Source organism: Gymnoscopelus microlampas, assembly GCF_963454915.1.
Source record: "Gymnoscopelus microlampas genome assembly, chromosome: 6".
NCBI classification, from domain to species: Eukaryota; Metazoa; Chordata; class Actinopteri; order Myctophiformes; family Myctophidae; genus Gymnoscopelus; species Gymnoscopelus microlampas.
In genome coordinates, this window is record NC_139943.1 from 39,363,858 (window position 1) to 39,373,769 (window position 9,912).

At 41.8% G+C, this 9,912-nt stretch overlaps 1 protein-coding gene across 2 annotated transcripts in view; it reads right to left on the bottom strand.

Moving 5' to 3' along the window:
* Positions 1 to 9,230, bottom strand: part of otud7a (OTU deubiquitinase 7A) — a 64,954-nt gene extending 55,724 nt beyond the window's left edge. The window contains exon 1 of one of the 2 annotated variants that reach the window (XM_084059919.1): positions 9,121 to 9,230. The gene's annotated coding sequence lies outside the window, so the exon portion shown is untranslated. Of the gene's footprint in view, positions 1 to 8,230; positions 8,343 to 9,120 lie in introns of those variants that run through there. The other variant, XM_084059920.1, reaches the window with a different exon arrangement.
* Between the last annotated feature and the right edge of the window lie 682 nt (positions 9,231 to 9,912).

Genomic DNA, 9,912 nt, shown 5'->3' on the forward strand with positions numbered 1-9,912 from the left:
CTTTACAGCCGGTGCAGTTACTGTTATGGACACATGTCAACATTATTATTTCATTTTAGTCCATTATCTAGGATGGGGGAAAAAAAAAGTAGAGTTCAACACAAGGCAGATCGACCTTGTATTGCCTTGTACATGTCTTCATGTAAATTGAAGTGGACTGAAGTAGGCAATATCAAACAAACCAATTCTTATTTTAGTATTCATTTGCAGAAAAAAAGGCGTGAGTACTTAGTTTTCCAATAAAAGAAGCCAAAGTTCGTGGGCTGTGTGACAGGAATGCTGTGGCCGGTGGTGAGGACTCCTCCAGCGGTTTAATCCAGTCCACCACTCCTAGCTACCCAGTGACCTGAAAGTCACCAGTATGAATCCCCCGGGAAGACCTGTGCACAGGGAAAGTTAAAGAGTAATGCACTCCCTTAACAGCTACTGTTGTATGTAATGCCCCTCAGCAAGGCACTTAAGACTCCAAACTTCTCCACTGGAATGCCAGTGGACAGTTATAGAACGCTGTAGTTGCACTGCACAATACCCAGATGAGCATGCAAGAATATGAAGGGACGAGGTTTTGAAAAATAGTGTGTACAGTAGCAGGGGAGTCCTGCATGAAGACCAGGAGCCTAAATCATGTCAAAGCATGTCGGAGGTTGATGTTAACAAATAGCAGACATCCAGGTGTCAAAATCACTATTCCAGCACTGTATAACATGGGTTCTAACTTTCGGCAATCGAAGTGGACCTGCATAGAGCATAAAAGAGTTTCATCCTCAGATAACTTAATTTGGTTCAGCATCAGCAAGCCAAAAAAAGTTTGACTTTGTTTATGCTGCCAGCTTATGGGGATTGCATTTAGTCTCTAGTCATGGGTGTGTTTTGGTCATAACATGAATTAAACCAATCCGAGCTTCTACCATTGTATTTAAGAGCCAGGTGCGGCTGTACCGATGGTACATTGCTATTTAAATAGTGGATACGGTAAGTGGAGGAGAAGCAAGTTGTTTTCAGTTGAGGAAATAGATCAGTTTGTGCTCATGTCTTCTGGCATCACCAGAAAGAGGACAATGCAGAAAGCAATATAATGATTCAGGAGACGGGTAAAACAAAAGCCCACCGAGAGGATCTGACTTCAACTGAGTGCTGCTTCTGGCACAGCCATATAATGTGGCTCTAGATCATTAATTGTTATAATGTATTTTTACCTTGTCCTCAATGCGTCGCTCAGCAATGTTATCAACATGTTGAACGTGAGAGATAGGTTGACCGTGACACCCTGTAAACTCAGTTGGATTTTGATTGCATAAACATCAGCAATGATTTTCTAATGTGCTAAAGTGTGCTTTGTGTGGCATAGCGGCGTCAGCTGAGCTGTGTGGTTCACTGTATGTATGTGGCAGCGTGAGTTGCACTGTGGTTGGTCTAGTTTTGTGGGGACAGAGATACAGACCCCTTCGGCGTCACCTCATAAAAAAAGGATCTGGCCACTCTGACCATCAGGGTGAATCATGGCTTAAGTGGGTCTTCTCCCTCGACTGTGAGGTCGGTCGCCAGACCTTGGGAAGATGGGAGAAATCTAGAGGTAGAGAGGGTGAATGACCTCGCCCACGTTGCATGAATGGGTTCAATTTAACACTTGATGAGCACTGTGGTGCTGTGTCAATGAAGTGGAGATGAAACAAAGGTCGGTGGCGAGTCTGGTGACATTGAGAGGAGGCAGCAAAGCATTAATCACCATTTAACAAAAATGAATATAGTATAGCAGCCTACTACTGAGAAAACGGACAATATCACTGCCGATCTTTTATTGGTCTGAATTATGATGATATATCCACTAAGGGGGTGTTAACAGTACATATTCATACCGGACTGTTTGTCCGGTATTTGTTGAGCGGTGAGGATGTGTACCGATCTGAGTGCAAAGTAGACGTGTTTTGCGTGCAGAACATAGGCTGTGGAGATCCCACGCGACCATATTAAGTGGCGGACTGGAAGACAATTCTGTACCTTGGTGTTAAATTAACACTGAGGATTTTGCTGTATAGTAATCTGAGAAATGGTGAAGGTGAAGGTGAAGCACTTTCGTACCGTTTACCGTGCACACCACCGACACCGAACGGCGACGGGTTTCGCCGAAACAACACGAGCGGCCGCCATTGCACTCTGCCCATCTCCTCCACAACAACACACACGCAGCTCCTTTGCTTCAACCCCCCCCCCCTCTTCTTACAGTACGTACCTCCTTTGTTCCACCCAGGCCGTTACTTTCACTTCACTCATGTCTCGATCACAATATGTCCGTCCTTCACGTGCCATGTTCATCCCAAACACAAAAACAAACAGCGACGGCCACAGCACAGCACGCTGCCCTGGTAAATCTGGTAAACAAACCAGCCTAGGTTCATGACACCAAAGGACTCGACAGTGATGTCATCATTATGCAACCCGGAAGTACAAATACCAAGGATACGTCAGTGATGTCAGTCGGGTTGCCAAGTTCTGCCAGGTTTTAAAAAACAAGCGACAGAAACAAGCAAACCGTGCATGAAAAAAAAAAAAACAGCCGAAGGGGTCCGCCATGTTCCAGGGAGGTCCCCGGGGGTCCCAACACTCACAGGGGGTCGGCGGACCACCAGGGGGTCCGCGGACCACCAAGGTAACAATAAATATTAACATTTTTCCCCAATTTATTATTATTATTTTTTTCCTTTTGGACAGTTTTACTCCGGCGATTTGGGTACCCCAATATACACACGCCCACGCTGGGCCCCGTGCGCGGCTGGGGTTGAGGGGGGCGTAGCCCCCCGAAACCCTAGTTAGTATATATATATATATATATATATATATATATATATATATATATATATATATATATATATATATATATATATATATATATATCGTTTGCTTTATTTCATACTTTCCATTATTATTTTCTGCATTAGAGAACTTGGTAGTTTGCAGCGGTATCCTATTCGATTTTGTATTGTGTTTCATTTAAAATGTGAGGCCAAAAATTATAAATTGTTGATATTTAAACAAGATATGACACGGTCATATTATACCAGCTTGCTGCAAGCATTTTTTCGCCCCAATCCAATCTTTTTCTTGTATCTGCAGCACAAAATGTAATGTAAACAAATTATTAAAATCAAATGCGCGGCCACGTACAGTATGTGGACCGTGGATGTGTGTTTGTGTTCACTGGGGCTCAAAGCCTGTAAAAGCAAAAATGATGATGATGAAGGTGTGCGCGTGTGTGTGTGTGTGTGTGTGTGTGTGTGTGTGTGTGTGTGTGTGTGTGTGTGTGTGTGTGTGTGTGTGTGTGTGTGTGTGTGTGTGTGTGTGTGTGTGTGTGTGTGTGTGTGTGTGTGTGTGTGTGTGCACTCCACATACAGTACTACATAATTCCAAAATCCGCTGGAATTGATAGTTATGTTGCGACAACTTGCGAGCAGTCACCAGGGCAGGCAGGCGTGTCTAGTTAGTAGGGTTATGATGCCATAGCATGGGAGGACGACCGCCGTTCAGAGTATGGGGGAAGTCTCCCCATTGGCTAAAAGGTCTCGACTAGCTGCTCTGTCTGTTCGTAGACCAGCCACTCTTCGAGCAAGCTGGTAAAAACAACATATAGTCTCTCACAACTCTTCCACAATCTTTGAATGCTACAGAGATCTGTTTCACAGCCTGTTCGGCGGAAGCATTTGAAAATTATGTGAGCCAGCAGTCTGTCTCAAGAGACTATAAACAACAAAAATATATATATTATGCATTTCTGTTACCATTACTGTGTACTAAAAATTAACCAAACTGGTTAAAAACTAAAGTATATACCCAACCCTGATTTTTGTGTACCATTACATCGCTAGCATCCAGTGCAATACTGTTGTGTTTGGTAGAATGGCTGTTCTCTTGGTGATTGGAGGCGAGGAAGGGGGACGATGGCTGTCCCCATTGGGCCTGGTGGAGAGAATGTGACAATGGCAGACGGCTCCAGAAGCCAGCCTCCTTCTAGATGCAGCACCAGACAAGTGAGGCAGGACAAATGCAATTATGTGGAGGTACACACACTCACACTAACACACACAAGCACACACAAGTCTCTCGATACAGGCTGTTGGCTCAAACAATTTTGAAATGCTTCCGCCTGTAGTCTGTACATCAGAAGCGCTGAAAATGAGTAGAAAATAAAGCGGATGTCCCTCCTCTACCCCACTACCCTTTCGTCTTTGCAATCATGAAAATATTCCCTACTGGAAACCAAATTATTAAAATGTATTTGTGTGAACAGACATGACAAACGGATGACTGCTTCCTGTTCTCAACTTTTATGGGGTGGAATTGCAGTCTCTGTTTAGCATTCAAAGATTGTGGAAGAGTCGTCTAGCTTAAGAGACCATGCACACAAACACTGCACAGTCAAATCCAGAGTGTTTATTTAACTCTGAGAGTCTAAAGTGTCTATTTCTAGAGTTAAATGAACACTCTAGTCTGGCTTTTTGTCTCTCACAGAGGACATCTTCCTGGTTGGCAATAAAAACAAATAAAAGTGCTGTCGCTGCCTCTGCGACTTTCACATCTTATCTTATCTTAACTTACTACTATAATTGGCAAGCTGTGTTGTGTGTTTGTGTGCTTTGGTTGTCAGGGGTCTAACAGCAGACCAGTAGTCCAACTGCCTCCCGAGGGGGCTTTCATGTACAACGGGGCCAAACGCCCGAAGTGCTCTTTTTTCGAGTTAAGGGAATGTGGACACTACCTGTGCACTACATGCACACACTTCCAACCATGCAGTGCAAACGCACACACCACCCTCGTCCTAATCCATCAACAGTAATAATCTAAGGACACAGTGAGTGTAACAGTGTGAGAAGTGGGACACCATGCAAGTGTTAGGGTCAATTTTTCAAGTTAGTAATAATAATAATAATAACGTCTATAGTGCCTTTCAAGAGCTCCAATGACGCGTAACATCAACAGACGTCACAGTCCAAACCTCAGGATTTGACTGTGCATGTGCTATGGTAACAAAACAAAAAAACAAAAAAACAGTGAAAAAGAAAATGCAGTTGTCATGAAAATCAGTCAACGGAGTGAGCCATGTTTTGTATGTTTTTGTTTTCCTGCAACATTCCTCTGAAACATGAAACAAGAAACATGTCACTTACACTATAAGGCTAATTAGATTAAAACTATGACAAGTGCAACCACGATCACCACTAAGTATCCAATTTATTCCATCAACAAATAACTTTGTCAGGACAGATCATTCTTGATCAGTGTCGTGTCAGTGTGCAACACAACATCACATCCAACCAAATAACCACATATGATGGCAATTCAGTTTCCAAGTAGGCATAAGTTGTTAATAAAAAACTATGATACAACATTCAGAAGCCACAAAGGCTTTCCATTATACTGTCATCAACTAAAGCCACGGATACTTGGAAATTAGTGCTTAAATTGCTTTAACTTGTCAGCTAGTATTTACCTCATCAGTCGACTTTTCAAATCTCCATAATGATCAACAGGGGTGCAACAGTTAATCTAAAAATGAATCGATTTAATCCATTATTTTGATTCTATTAAAAGTATTGATTTTGAAGAAAAACGATTACATTTGTTTTTGTGCCGTTTTTTTGTTTTTGTTTTGTTACATCTTTTTTATTTATTTGTTTAAATACAAGCAAAAATAGACAATCAACAAACATTGCAAAGCTTGTGAGCCTGTAGATCGGCTATTTTCGCAAGACACTGTTCTACAGCTAAGTATAAAACAGGACTTAAGTGGTTAATCGGACTAATCAATTTAGTTTATTCTAAAAAAAAAAACGATTTCACTTTTTTTGTGTTGATTCGTAGATTAATCTTTTTAAGATTAAAACAATTTATGAAAAAAGTAAAAAGTAATCGATAGAATAATCGTTAAGAACATAATCGATAGTTACAGCCCTACAGATCAATGCAAAGCAAGCCATCAGTGAACAGCACTGTTAAACAAATATATGTCAAAAGTATAAATCTCAGCTAGTGCTATCCAACGGTCTCTTTGGCCAACTGTGGTTTTCTGTTTTAGCACCTTGTTATCTAGATTCCGCAACTTCCACTTCAGTTATATAAGCTAAGCTTAGGTTCCATTTGGTACCATTTACATTCTCACTCAGAGTTAAATTAACATTCAGGATTTTACAGTGAGCCACAGTTCCTTCACCACCACAGCAATTTCATAACAAAGGATCACACAAATAGCTACAGCTGGAACCAGTTCTAACATCACGTAGAAGGTGTTCAATTTACGGTACATTCACCTGAAATGTCATTGAGAGTGTTGTTTCAACTCATGATGACACTTCACTGGTGGAGGAAAACCTACAGTATAATATATATATATATATATATATATATATATATATATATATTCATATACTATATAGAAATGTAGGGAGAAAATATCCTCAAAAGCATGTCATTTCTACAGATGTAGAAATAAGTAAACTGGAATGAATTAAGTGTACCAATCAGTCTCCCCATTATTTTGTGCATGGAATGATCTCCCCACCCCGACTCCTCTCCTGGCTCCGCCACCCGCCCACCCCTGGCCTCTGGCTAACCCCTCACACACCCAGCCCTACCTGCAGACAGGATACTTAACATTGCGCCCCCACCAGTGGAGATGCCGGGAAATGCCCACTTCAAAGCCATGCAGTGATTGGGCCATGATTGCCATGGGCCACTTGACTCATTTCATCTGCTGTGAAGAACTTTGGGGAGGAATCAGACATGGTAAGATTTGTTTCAAAGGCAACATGTGCAGTTTAGCCTCTATTTTACGTCCATTCCCGATATTATTATTTTTATCATATTTTTTTTACTCTTGTCTAATGCCAAGGGTGAGTGAAAACAGCATTGCACTGGTGGCCATTATAGCACATTGTAAAGTCTGAACTGAGAGACTATTTTTAATTCAAAGATTGGATAATCAGGGCTGAGGGCCTACGAGGCATTTTTATCTGCGAGTAAAGTTTTTGAAGTATGCTAGGAGAAACTGGCCCAGATGTTTGGAAGCAACTGTCATTTTGCATGACCTGAGAGGCTGTTTGATATAGCGGCACAGCCACAGTGACATGAAAGCCCAACTGAGTTCAACAACAGCCGTCATCTCTGCTCTGCTTTTCTGGAGCTAAATGCCAGTGACAGGAACAGAATTCACTGTGGTAACTGATCAGGTGCCAAGTGCCCCTCTTCCTAGAGCCCTGGTGCTTTGTGGTGCTGGCATGGCATGGCATGGCCCGGGCATGCCATGGCATGGCTCTGATTGTTGTTCTGCACTGATTATTGTGTCCATCTCCAAATCAACCCTGACTATAGTGTCAACTGCCCATCTCACAAACCTGAGTAATGAGTTCACTGGTGAGGTCTGAGTTGCGTTATATTAAATCCAGAATAGCCAACACAACGATTCAATCAGATCAGAGAAACATTCTGGCACAGCAGTGACCATGCAATACATTGGGCACAAGGTGGTGTTTGTTTCCCTTACTGAGCTCAGCCATAAGCTACTGCACAATGCACAGTAAATATAGCATCATGGAATTACGTAGCCTGTGTGTGTGTGTGATGAACATGAATATCATTCAGTATAGCCATATTCATCATTATTACAGGCCTAAAACAACAAGCATCATATAGATAGGCCTAAATTGGGCACTTTACTATTAAACCACAGTCTCACTGTCATTTCGAGTGAAATTACATTCAGGTTGTTGTGATTCACGTTTCAGAACACATGCGTCTTGTGTTTCTCCACCATTCATTCACATACACAATCGATTTCCCGTTCATCCCCCAAACACAGTGTGATGATGATTAGCCTAGTAGTGTGTCATTGAAGAGAACCAAGACAATACAATAACAGTCTCAACTATTTTAGCTTGAGGACAAGCTATCATCACCACAGATTCTACTGGTCTGTCTGACACGTTATGCTGCTATATGTGACAGTGTTCCCACATCACACACACACATACACACAGGTCTGTGAAAATGGGACTCAGACAGAGATACATCCATATTTGCTGCGTGGATCTTAGACTTCGAGTCTCTTAACACTCAAAGCCCTCGGTCACATCATCTGCCATGAATGCATTTGCGTCCAGCGAGCCTTATATACAGACATTCACACCCCAACCTCAGATCAGATGTATTTCCAAGTTGAATACACACACATTGAGGCACGTACCATCCAGGCAGGTGCACCTGTCTCTGTCTGCAGTGGTATCGTGTTCAATTCCAACTGGTAACCGGAAGCCTCGCCCCAAAACACGCTCGCCCCCCAAAAAATTCGCGGACCGCTCGCCCCCAGCGGTTCTTGTATTCTTGCGTTTGTTTTCCTGAGGAGGACAAGTTTATGGTTAGGCATAGTTTTACTGAGGTCAAGTTTAGGAATGAGGTTAGGTTTTGGCACCGTTTTACTGAGGTCAAGTTTATGAATAAGTTTAAGTTAAGGCATAGTTTTAATGAGGTTACATTTATGAGTAAAGTTAGGTTTAGGCATAGTTTTACTGAAGTTACGTTTAGGAATAAGGTTAGAGGTTAAGCATAGTTTACTGAGGTTACCTTTAGGAATAAGGTTAGGTTCGTTTAGGAATAAGGTTAGGTTTAGGCATAGTTTACTGAGGTTACGTTTAGGAATAAGGTTAGGTTTTAGGCATAGTTTACTGAGGTTTCGATTAATTGAATTCTGAATTGAATTCTGAATTGAATTCTGAATTGAATTCTGAATTGAATTCTGAATTGAATTCTGAATTGAATTCTGAATTGAATTATTTCGATGAATTGAATACACATGGACCCCAATGGAAACAAGCCATAGTGCTTTCTTGGGTTTTAATCCTTTTAGCAGATCTTGTATAGAACTGTACTTTCTGTGCAATTTTTTTGCAAACTGTTAATAAAGTAATCAATCAATCAAGGTTACGTTTCGGAATACCAGGTGGCGACCGTTCCGAAGTCGCCAGATTTGCCCCGGGGCGACCGTGTTTTAGGACGAGAGTTTTGGTATTCTATCAAACGAGCAGAGACGTGGCCTGTCTGTCTGATCGCTGCAGGAACAACCACAGCGCGTCTTACCGTTGTCTTTTCTAGTCGTTGCTCCCCATCGCATCCAGACCATCTGACGAACTGGTTTAATTCCAATCAGCCCAGACTGTGTCTCTGTTTCTCTCTCATCCCCATCATGTCATGTTTCTCCGCTGCAGCAGAACAAAGTCACGCCTCCTCCTCCCTTCGGCTCCACCGTCGCGTGACGTCAGCCAGCGTTGCCACCTCCGCTTATTATAAGCGACGTTGGGCTTCTTTTTCTTTAAAGATGCGGGTTGCGGTTTTTGGGGCTTTTTCCTAAAGTGTTAGTTGCTTATTTTGGAAACAACATTGTTACCTAATGTTGTTTTAACCAGTGGCTCTCAAACATTTTCTTGTCAATGACCCCCAAATTAATACGTATTTGTCCGCAGACTGAAAACATCTTGTGCCAGAGACCCCCACTATATTTGTGTAAATGGTGTTGTTAAAATGTTTAAAAGATGTTCCAAATTTTCCACATTTCTTTTCCAAGATTCTTTTGAGAATAGCCAATCTACAAGCTCACAACGCCTGTAGATCTGGTTTTAAAGTGTTCATCTGCCCAACAAAGCCGTAAAGTGCAGTATTATGAAAAAGATCACTGATATGGGTTTAAAAGTTTTTCAACTGGTCAGCCAAATGAGATATCGGCATATAAGTGATATTACACAAATTGTATATCTGTTCTTGTCGGTGTGTCAAAAAAACTGTAGGTTTGCTTATTTTAGGCTTGTTTTCATAGACCTGTTTGCTTGTTTCTCTTGAAAAATCTGGCAACACTTACGTCAGCCCGTGAACATT